Source organism: Balaenoptera borealis (assembly GCF_965194805.1).
Source record: "Balaenoptera borealis genome assembly, chromosome: 3".
NCBI lineage: Eukaryota > Metazoa > Chordata > Mammalia > Artiodactyla > Balaenopteridae > Balaenoptera > Balaenoptera borealis.
Genome location: NC_138866.1, coordinates 182,804,529 through 182,815,058, shown reverse-complemented (window position 1 = coordinate 182,815,058; position 10,530 = coordinate 182,804,529).

The window sequence follows — 10,530 nt, the reverse complement described above, 5'->3', positions numbered from 1 at the left end:
CCACTTTCTCTTCACGTGCAGAGAGGAAGGAAGTCATCCTATTCTTGTCACTTCCCTAACTGTTCTGTCTGAAGGACCACAATCTCCCTCCATCTTCTTGGGGAAAGGGACTCAGTCCTTCACTCAACCTCCTCGGACCACAAGCAGGCAAGTTCCAAGGCGTCAGGGCAGTTCCACAACTCAAGGAGGACGATAAAACACCAGCGACCCAGCAGCCTGCGGGCCTGCCCCCCACCCTGCCCCAAGTGCCTTGAACCATCACCTCCAGGAACTGCCCCCAAGGAAGAATCTTACCAACTCTGCCACTCGGAGTCGTAACTGCTGCATAAGACTTGAAATCTTTCCTCTCCTAGAGGTGCTGTACTTTCCCCAGGCAAGTTCACAGTCAAAGGGTTAGACTGCTGCTGGTCAGCGTTTTACCAGCTGACCTATAAGACGCCGGCGTCTGGGCAACCAGACAGCCCGAATGTTCAATCCTGGAGGCCCACAAACCTCCAGCAATGCATCTATTCTTTTAAAATATTAATTTGTGCTTCTGATGCATGCTTATAAAAAACTTTGTTATAAAAGTATACTTTTTTAAAAAGTATATTTTTTAAAAAGACATTGAAAGCATCTGCCAGCTCACTATTCATAGATAACTGTTCACACATTTTAGAAATTTTCTTTCTCTCCCTTTAGTCCATTTTTCTAATTTTCTCCTTTAGGAAAAAAAATTTTTTTTTTCCAGCCCATCTTTCCCATTTAGGTGGCTCACAGCTAATTCCTGATTTCCCAGAGAAACATGGAAGAGCTTCTTTTGGTGGAGTAGTATGACGGATGGTGTGGGTTCCTCGATGGCACAGAGGTGGCACGAAATCAGTGCCGTGGACTGAACACACGTTGGGACAGTCCCCCTTAAAATGTGGAGTGTGGGCAACTAAGTGAGTGTGATTTCAAGGATGAGAGAAGGTCTCTTCCTCAAATTAGAATTCCTTAATGACCCATTCGCTAATATCTACAATTCCATTGTGAGAACTGTATTCTTGAACCCCAAACTCTATCTACAGCTGACAGAACTGAAATCCCAGAAGAATGAAGTGGCTTTAAAGGCTTTGCAAATGTCCAAATGCATATATCCAGGGAAGGGAGATGATACACACCAATCACCATGAGTGTAAATGGGTCTTTCCTAAGCACCAAAGGGTAGCAGGAAAGGGAAGAAATTTGAGGGCACAGAAACCCAAGAGGATTGGCTGGGAGTGAGGATATAGCCAAAGAAGTAAATACAGAAGAGTGGGAAGACTGGAGACACCAAAACCAACTTTATGTTCCTCCCCTTGTGGGTTATTGATATTTAAAGAGAACATACCAGAGAATCTGTCTCCAGTCTGGGCCCTAGTTAACTGTGTGACCACAATACGTAAGATAAAGGGATTAGACCAGGATCAATGGGGTTTCTTTGGCCTTAATATATGTCAGAATTACCTAGTAGCTTAGATAATACAGATGCCTAGGCCCTATCCCCAGAAAATCTTGTCCAAGTGGTTTATAGCACAGGCATTGGTAGTGTTGATGAAGAAAGTCGTCTGTCATATCAGTAAACAAAGGATATGGCCATCATATGGCCATCACCACTGTAGTGCCCCCCCCCACTCCCCCCACCCCCGCCTCCACCAAACTGTGTACCCTGAGGGGATTCAGGATGGGAAAGAACAGAATACTGGCCCTACTTAAGATGCCCATCAAAGGAATGATTTCAATAAGCCCAGATTCTTGCATCTTCCCACAAATAGAAAAGCGCTAAATTCCTTAACTTGAGATGTCTGGTTTTATTTAATTAACTGGTGTCCCCTGCATTGGCAGGCAGATTCTCAACCACTGCGCCACCAGGGAAGCCCATGGGGTTAATTCTTGATTGGCCTTTTGAAAAGATAGAGTGTATGTCCCGATGAGTACTTACCAAAGCTCATCCATCAGGTAAAACATGGCATCTATGAGGTTGTTTCTTTTCTCAGACCGTTAGAAATTCTTAAAACGTTGAAAGGTCGTTTTTAAATGCAAAAAAAAAAGAGCGTGTGGGTGAAAGTAAATGCAGTAATAATTTATCGTGTTGCCAAGCATCATATACCCATTCGGATGTGCTAATATCAGGTAATGAAGATACGAGACCATCTTCAACTCGGGCTGAGAACAGAGGTAGCAGAGGAGTGTAATCTACTGCTTTGTCTGATAAGCTGTGGGAATTTGCTGGAGCACACGTCTACCAGAGCCATCATGACACACGTACACACACATTAGGGAAAATGAGTCGCATTCTCAGCAAAGTCAGACTCGGAACTATCGGGGGAATTTTTTATTCCATCCCTGCAAGCTCAGAAACACCCAAGAGCTTTCTTAAGTTTATGTAAATTTATAAAGCCTCCTGTTTCCTCAGAAAGTGTCCTTTTCACCAAATTAGTGTCTTAGCCTGAGGACACACACACATCTATTGTTAATTTCCCATCCCTTTAAGTACAACTCCATTGGCAAACTCCCACTGATGACCTAAACCCCATCTGACTTTCATCAGATGTGCTCTGCAGGAAAAAGAAAAGCCAAGTTGAACTTCTACAAGGTCAGCCCTGATATGTCTTTGTAGGTGCCACATCGTGTACACACAAAAATAATAGAGGTACAATTTCTAGAAAATAGCCAGCTTTTATAGCTGCTGTGAGTTTTATAGAGGAATGAGTGTAAGAAGTCGACCCCTGGGCCATCTCAACATCTCCTCTGCTATAAATAGGAGACCTCGAACAGTGCAGATGTTTGAAACATACGAAGAATCACAATCCAGGAAAAATGAATCTGAACACGAGCTTTTTGCACACCTGACCATATGGAAAGTGAGTTAATTTTACTCCAATTGCATTCCAGTCAAATGAGAGACAGTTGTTGCCAATGTGAAAAGCCAGAACCTCAGTCTGGCCACAACGAAGCTATTGATTTATTACCAACCTTCAGAACGAAGGGGAAAAGTAATCTGATTCTGGGACTGAAGCCATCCTTTGGTTACTGTAGGGGCAGGAGAGAGCTGCTTTCATGGTCCAATTTGATGAGCATTGCAGGCTGGCACAGCACTTGGGATTTCCACCATTAGGGACCCTGCATTTTGGTCAGATATTATACCTCCCTGAATTCCAGAAGTCTTCTCTGTAACATCCCTAGGTGGATATTCCAGGGATGGGAGTTAACTACGATACAAGACATTCATTTTGGAAAAGTCTTCCTTGTGTTGAGTTGAAGCCCTTCTTGTATCCTTCATTCATTCCTTCTAATCTTTCCCCTCTTGAGTAACATAGAATAAATCTATTATCCCTTCCCCGTGACGGTCCTCTAAATATTGGAGGACAGCTAACAAGTCTCCTCTAAGCCTTCTTGATTCAGACTCAAACCCTTGAGCTTCTTCAACCAGTTTTAAATGATGTGATTTCCAGAGTCATCACCACTTGAACCACTTCTCTCTGGACCTGATCATTAAAACAGGAAGCCCAAACAGTAGGTAGGCACAGTCCTCCAAAGCCATCTCACAAGCACATTGTGGATGTATTTGCTTTCTTTCTCTCAATGCATTCTAAGGTCCGGTTAATGCTTGGGAATAACCATATTGTGGGTGCATACAGGACTCTCAATAACTGAAAACCTATCCTGTTTCTTCACATGAATTCCTATTAAGCCAGGTCTCCTCCAACTTAAGCTTACACATATAATGGTCATCTCCATTAAACTTCCTTTGTTGTTGTGGTCTGCCAAAACCCTTCTGAGTCCTGATTCTTCTATTCAGGTGTCAGGGATCCCCTCTGGCTTCATGTCATCTGTTACGTGATAAGAATACCTTTGGGGCTTCCCTGGTGGCGCAGTGGTTGAGAATCCGCCTGCCAATGCAGGGGACACGGGTTCGAGCCCTGGTCTGGGAGGATCCCACATGCCGCGGAGCGACTGGGCCCATGAGCCACAACTACTGAGCCTGCGCGTCTGGAGCCTGTGCTCCGCAACAAGAGAGGCCGCGATAGTGAGAGGCCCGCGCACCGCGATGAAGAGTGGCCCCCGCTCGCCGCAACTAGAGAAAGCCCTCGCACAGAAACGAAGACCCAACACAGCCAAAAATAAATATAAAAATAAATTAAAAAAAAAAAGACCTAAAGAAGAAATACATGGCGAATATCTTTCTAAAAAAAAAAAAAAAAAAAAAAAAGAATACCTTTGGTCTCCTGATCCAAGTTGACAATAAAAATGAGGAACCCAAACAGAGGGTTAGAGGTGACTGCGGGTGAAGAGCGGTCATCCACCTTTGAGCACAGGGGTCTGGAGCCAGGTGTGACCGTACCTGCCATCACCTGGTCTCTGTCTCCATATCTCACCTCACACGAGGTACCAGGAGGGAGTTTTTCAGATTCCGACTGAATCCAAGCACGGGATGCAATGGTTTGGCTTCTTTCAGCCTTTCCCTCTCTCTGGCTTTGATTTTCTCAGAGCTTTCTTGCTTTTCTCGTTGGACAAGTGGACAGATTCTACTCCCTGGCGCTTCTGGAGGCGGGAGCAGATCTGCCGTGCTGCCCCTGGGGCCCGGAGCAGGGGGCCCTTTGCGTGCTTTTGGAATGTGGCTAGAAGGGCTGTTCCAACCGGTGATTGTCGTGAGCCTCAGCTCGATCTAGGCCTTCCTGACGTTACCCCTGCCAGGCTCGGCCACTCTGGGCTGCTCTTCTTGGACTGGGAATCTCCTTCCTTACCTTGTTCCCTTTTGAAACGTGGGCTCCTCAGAGAATTCGTGATGCTGCCACCCTGCTTCTTTTGCTGTGTCGCTCCTCCTGGGATTATGTCACCTCCTGGGGAGGGTTTCTGATCAATACCACCCCTGACCTAGGTAGGAGGGACCCAACTCTGGGTCCCTGTGAGTTGAAGAGTTAGCCTTACCTAGAGTGAGGTCTGGCCTTTGCCCTGGCTACTGGGAGGGGATCTCTGAGCCCCTGGAATGTCCTGCCTAATAAGAGGGTCTTTGTTTTCCTGAAGGTTTTAGCCACTGCACATCATGACAATATGATTTACGATGGGGACTTGGGACGCACTGTATCAGTTCCAACCTCTGGAGATATTAGGCCGAGACTCCAGGAGGGGCTGGAGACTAGAGGTGAGCCACGTGGGCAGTACGAGATGGAGGCTCAAGCAAAACTGTGCCCCGGAAGGCTTCCCTGGTTGGCGGTGCCCTGTGCCTACTGCCATGGCCTGGAGGGGGTGATGCGGACCATGACCACGACACCCTGGGAAGAGGCAGGCAATGGAACAAAGCCCAGGCGCCACCACCACCATGTTCCAGTGTCCAATTCCCAAGGGTCGAGAATTCTGAATTTGAATTTGGCCTTTGAGATGGTTATGATGGTTTGTTTTTTCTTTTCAAAACAGGGAGATAGAACATATTTTCTTGAATTTAATAGGTTGTTAGCCTGATTTATTGTCTTTAAGAGACAGATGGCGTGCACGTCTCTGTACTCCTGCCCCGGGCTATGAAATGTGAGGAGCCGCTGATGGTCAGAATTTTGCTTTTTGAGGCTCCTTCCTCACGAGAGCAACTTTTAAGACAGGCTGCTAAAGGGTAACACGTCGGCCCCGCCAACTCCAGGAAGGAACCAAGAGACCGAGGTCTTCCCGCTGCCCCACCCAACCCCGCCCCCCTGGCTCCCTGGGCGGATCGACCAGGTGCTGCGGGCCGTCCAGGAGTTTCCGATTCCGGTTGATTTGTGTCCCTTGGTGCTCCGGCCCCCTGCAGGCAGCAGTGCCGAGAAGAGCCCCTGTGCCCCCAGCCACCCCACGGCGTGGCTCTGCGTGGGGGACCTACACCCCAACAGGACCCAGGCGGTGCTGCACGACAAGTTCACCCGGCCGGGCCCATCCTCCGCATCCGGGTCTGCAGGGCTCTGGGGACGTTAACTTCCAGCAGCAGGCAGGTGGACGGTGAGAGCCAGGCTGGAGGGTGGGCCTGGGGAGGGGCCGGGAGGGCATGTCACCCACCCAACCCTCCCCCTCCGCACCCGCCCACCCCCTAAGCCCCTCCCCCCAGCCCTCTCTCCTCCCCCCACCCTTCCCCTCCCTACCCCTCCCCCACCCGCCCACTCCCCCACCCCTCCCTCTCCCCACCCCTCCCTCTCCCCACCCCTCCCCCTCCGCACCTCCACCCCCTAAGCCCTTTCTCCAGCCCCTCCTCCCCCCTCCCCACCCTCCACCCCACCCCTCCCCCACCCGCCCATCCCTAAGCCGCCACTGCCCACTCCCCCCACCCCCTCCTCCCCCCACCCCTCCCCCTCCCCACGCCTCCCCCACCCCCGGCCACTGTTGCCAGCAGCCTCAGGCCCCTCGCACGCCCCTCCCTTGCGACCATTTCTCAAACTTTAGGGTGATGACCCGCCAGGAGCCGGGAGGGTGGGTGAGGCTGGGTTCTCCCGCCGTGCTCCAGCCAGTAGCGGCGGGATTCTGGCGCATTGACCCCCCCTTCTCCGGTAATAGGTGGAGGCGCCCCCACCGCCCGGGGGGCCCTTGCCGGCGCCCCAGGACCGGGGGGAAGTGCATTTCAGTGCTGGAGACATACCACCACGTATAGAGCCCTGTAACCTCACAGCCTCAAGGCCTGTACCTGCTGTTGGCCCCGGGGTGTTGCGGGGACTTAGAAAAAAGTTACTATAGTGAAAAAAAATAAAAAACAAAGCACCGCGTCTAAGTTTTCTCAGAATTCTTGAAATGTATGTAGCAGGATGTTAGAATGGAATTTGTCCCCTTTTCTGCTGAGGCGCCCAAAGGCTGAGAACCAAAGCGTAAGGGCCGTGTCCCCACGTTGCAAAGTGAAGTGTGAGACCTCTGCTCCCGGTGTCCGTGGCGGCAAAACCAGGCACCCGAAACTCAGAGGAATAAAACAACTATTTTATTTTCGCCCCAGATTTTGAGTCAGAAGCTTGTCCAGGGCATCGAGGGGACGGCTCGCCTGTGCCTCTAACGTCTGGGCCTCAGCTGGCGTCCCCAGAACATCAGGCAAAGGGGCGAGGGGGGGCGGAGGTGGCGTGACGGGGCCCTGTGGCTGGGGCCTGGATTCTCCTGTCAGTCTGGGTCCTCAGAGCTCCTGTGTGGCCTCTCCACACGCCTAGCTTGGGCTTCCTCACAGCATGGTGGGCCCGGTGGTGGACTGCTTACAGGTCTGCTCACCTTCCCCCAGAAAGAGAGCAGAAGACGCCAGGCCTCCTGAAGGCGAGGCTCAGCCCTAGCACAGCGTCACTTACACCACGTGCGGCGGGTCAAGGCACGTCGCAGGGCCAGGCCAGACTGAGAGGGGCAGGGCAGGAAGAGATTCCACTTTCCTGATGAGTTGGAGCAGGATGAACGTACAGGGAGGGAAGGAGGTGATGGACATGATATACAGCATCTACCTGTGCAGGATTTGCAAAGGAGAGGACTGAAGACTCTATGCAACCCTTAGCTCTGTACCAGCCAAGGGTTGAAAGTGTTTGAGGTTAGAAATTAGAGAGTTTCTTTGGAGAGAGTTGTTGGAAGGCAGAGGCACTTTTCTTCCCCTCTTTCTCTTTCACCTTGAGCCTAGTGGGAGGGGCTTCAGGGAGACATCATGGTCTGATTCATTTTCCCAGCACTCCTCGCAAAGTACAAGTACTGGTATTTACCCTCCAGCTGCAGACACCATAGTTAAGAAGCACCAGCCTTTGGTCCACATGTACCTCACAGCATTATTCACAGCTGCCAAAGGTAGAAGCAATCCAGATATCCACTGATAGCCAAATGGATAAACAAAATGTGATACATACATACAGTGGAGTATTATTCAGCCTTAAAGAGGGAATAAATTCTGACACATGCTACCACATGGATAAACCCGAAAGACATTATGCTGAGTGAAATACGGCAGATATGAAAGGACACATATATGATTCCACTGATACGAGGTACCCACAATAGTCAAATTCATTGAAACAGAAAAAGAATGTGGTTTCCAAGGGCTGGGGGTGTGGGGTGATGGGGAGTGGATGTTTAATGGGAACAGACTTTTAGATGGGTGGATGGTGGTGATGTTTGAACAAGGATGTGAATGTACTTAATGCCACAGAACTGTACACTTAAAAATGGCTAAAGTGGTAAATTTTATGCTTATATATTTTACCACAATTTAAAGAAACAGCACTGGCCCCTACCAGGAGGAATAACTGTGCTCTCTCCCCATCACTAGGACATCTCTAACCAGGGGAGAAGGATGGCCAAGGGGGTCTTAGTTCTCTATCAGTTGTGTGATCTGCATTGTAGAACCATCGGCCTCATCTATGGTAAACTGTGTAACCTGGTATCGAAGGAGCTGGGGTCCTCCGTCAGCCCACCGGGTGGGAGGGGGTTGAGGAGGGGAGACTGAGGAAAGCACTGACCCAGCTGGTGTAAGTGGCTGGTCATGGGAGAAGAAGTCATCAGCTGAAGTCACAAAATCAGAAAGAACAAAATTGGCGATGAGGCAGGCTCTTGCCCCACACAGGGTCTGTATCAGTCAGCTTTTGCATCAAACATGCTGTAAAACAAACAATCCCCAAATTCCGTGCTTACAAGCATTTACTTTTCCTGTTTCTGGGTCTGCGGGTTGCCTGGGTTTACGTCAGTTTCTTGTGTATTTTGTTCTGGAACCAGAGTACAAGAGAGGGAGGCAAGCCCCACACACTCACATCATGCTCCCCCCCCACCCCCACATTCGACCAGCCAAACAAGTCAGGTGCCCAAACCCAACATTAATGGGATGAGGATGTCTGCTTGGCCGATTCCACATAGGTACTGTAAATTCTTTCACACAGTGAGGGAATGGAGATGTGGTTATAGATGAGAAGAGACAGTGAAGAATCAGGACAACCCAGCCAGCCACAGGGTACAAACTGCAGGACAGGCAAGACCTAAAGACAGGACCATTCAGGCTAACCCGGTTACAGATAGGAGAGCGAGAGCTTGTGAGGGAAAGGGCTAAGAGGGATTCACAGCTCGTGTGGACCACGTGAGGATCCAGAGACGCGCTCTGCCAGCCACAAAGCTAAGCCAGGTCCAGGGGTTGTTGAGAATGAAGACTCAGACAATACACTTTGTTCTACTAGCAAGGTAGGAAGCAGGCGCGCGGCCTGAACGGTGTGTGATGGGGTCTCAACAGCCTGTGTGGTAGCTCTCCACATGGGTCAGAGGAGCCCGGAGCTGTGTGCTTGACCCTGGAGATTATTGAGGCTGAGAGCTGGGGAGCTCCCCCTGGCACTCAAGGCCGTACGTGTGTAACATAAATGTCCCGTTGGGCCTCAGTTCTATACTGTGTTTTTGCTTCTTGCTTCGCAGTGAGGCCTGTGGGAACTGTCGGTGCAAGAGGCCGTGACCTTTCACGAGGGTCCAGCTCATTTTATGCGGGGAGTGTCAAAGAGCCAGGAGCTGGCTCTGGGGACAGTCATGCCCACAGGACTGACCACACACTGTGCTTTCTGGAAGGGAAAGAACCTTGAGAGGTGGCTGGGGCCCAGGGTCCATCTGGACTGAGCGACACTGACCTGTGCGCCTCCACGCTCTGTGCCGGGTTCTTAGGTGACACTTACATTCCCTCGCCCTATGTTCCCACCAGCCTGCTGGAATTTCACTCCTTGGTGCAGAGACTTTTACTGTTTTTTTTTTTTTTTTGAAAGCTCTGCTGGTAACATCTTTCTACTCCTTCCATCCGCAATACGCCTTCTTTCCCTTTCCAGTTAAAGTGTCACGGGAAGTCGCCCGGCCCATCAGGCGGCCAGGTGGGTGGAAGCGTCGTCCTGCACGGGGTGGTGCTGGGCTGGCTCGTGCCGCACACAGACAGCAGCGGGCGCCCAGGTCTGCTGGATGCCGGCCCTTCTAGACCGTGTCACCTGTGTGCCACCAGCCCGTCCTAACCTGAGCTCGCGCGTCCCGGGGCGGCAAGGAGGGAATGAGCTCAGCCTGTGCAGAGTTGGCTCCAGGGACCGCAGGTTCTGGGGGCTGCAGACTCGGCAGGCGGATGAAGGCCACGGAGTCCCAAGTCTGGAGCTGCGTGTCAGGGTCAGGGTCAGACCCCCATTGTCGGGGAGGGGGAACAGTCAAGGGCAGCCTGGTGGGGAGGGACGCAGGAGAGAAAGGAAGACCCTTGCCTCGGCCCAGCCCCGCCGCATCACTCCCCACCCGATCCCGACTCTGGAGGGTGGAACGGCTCCTTCCTGGGTGCTCTGAGGCTCAGCATGCGGGTCGGCTGTGCTGCCCTCGCACCTCAGTCCTCAGACCGCGCACTTCACCCTGAAGGCCGAAGGGCAGCAGAGAGTCTTCTGAGAGCCGTACTTGGAGCCCAGAGGAGGGAGCGGTGTGCGATGCGAACGGTGACCGAGGCCAGGCTTCTCCGGGGCTCCCGCCCTCACCGGCATCCCTCCTGGACAGTCTCTCTCCAGCCCATAGGCGCTTTAAACATGGCTCCCAATTCGTGGACACCCTCCCCTTGAACCTGGGCCAGGGGATGCT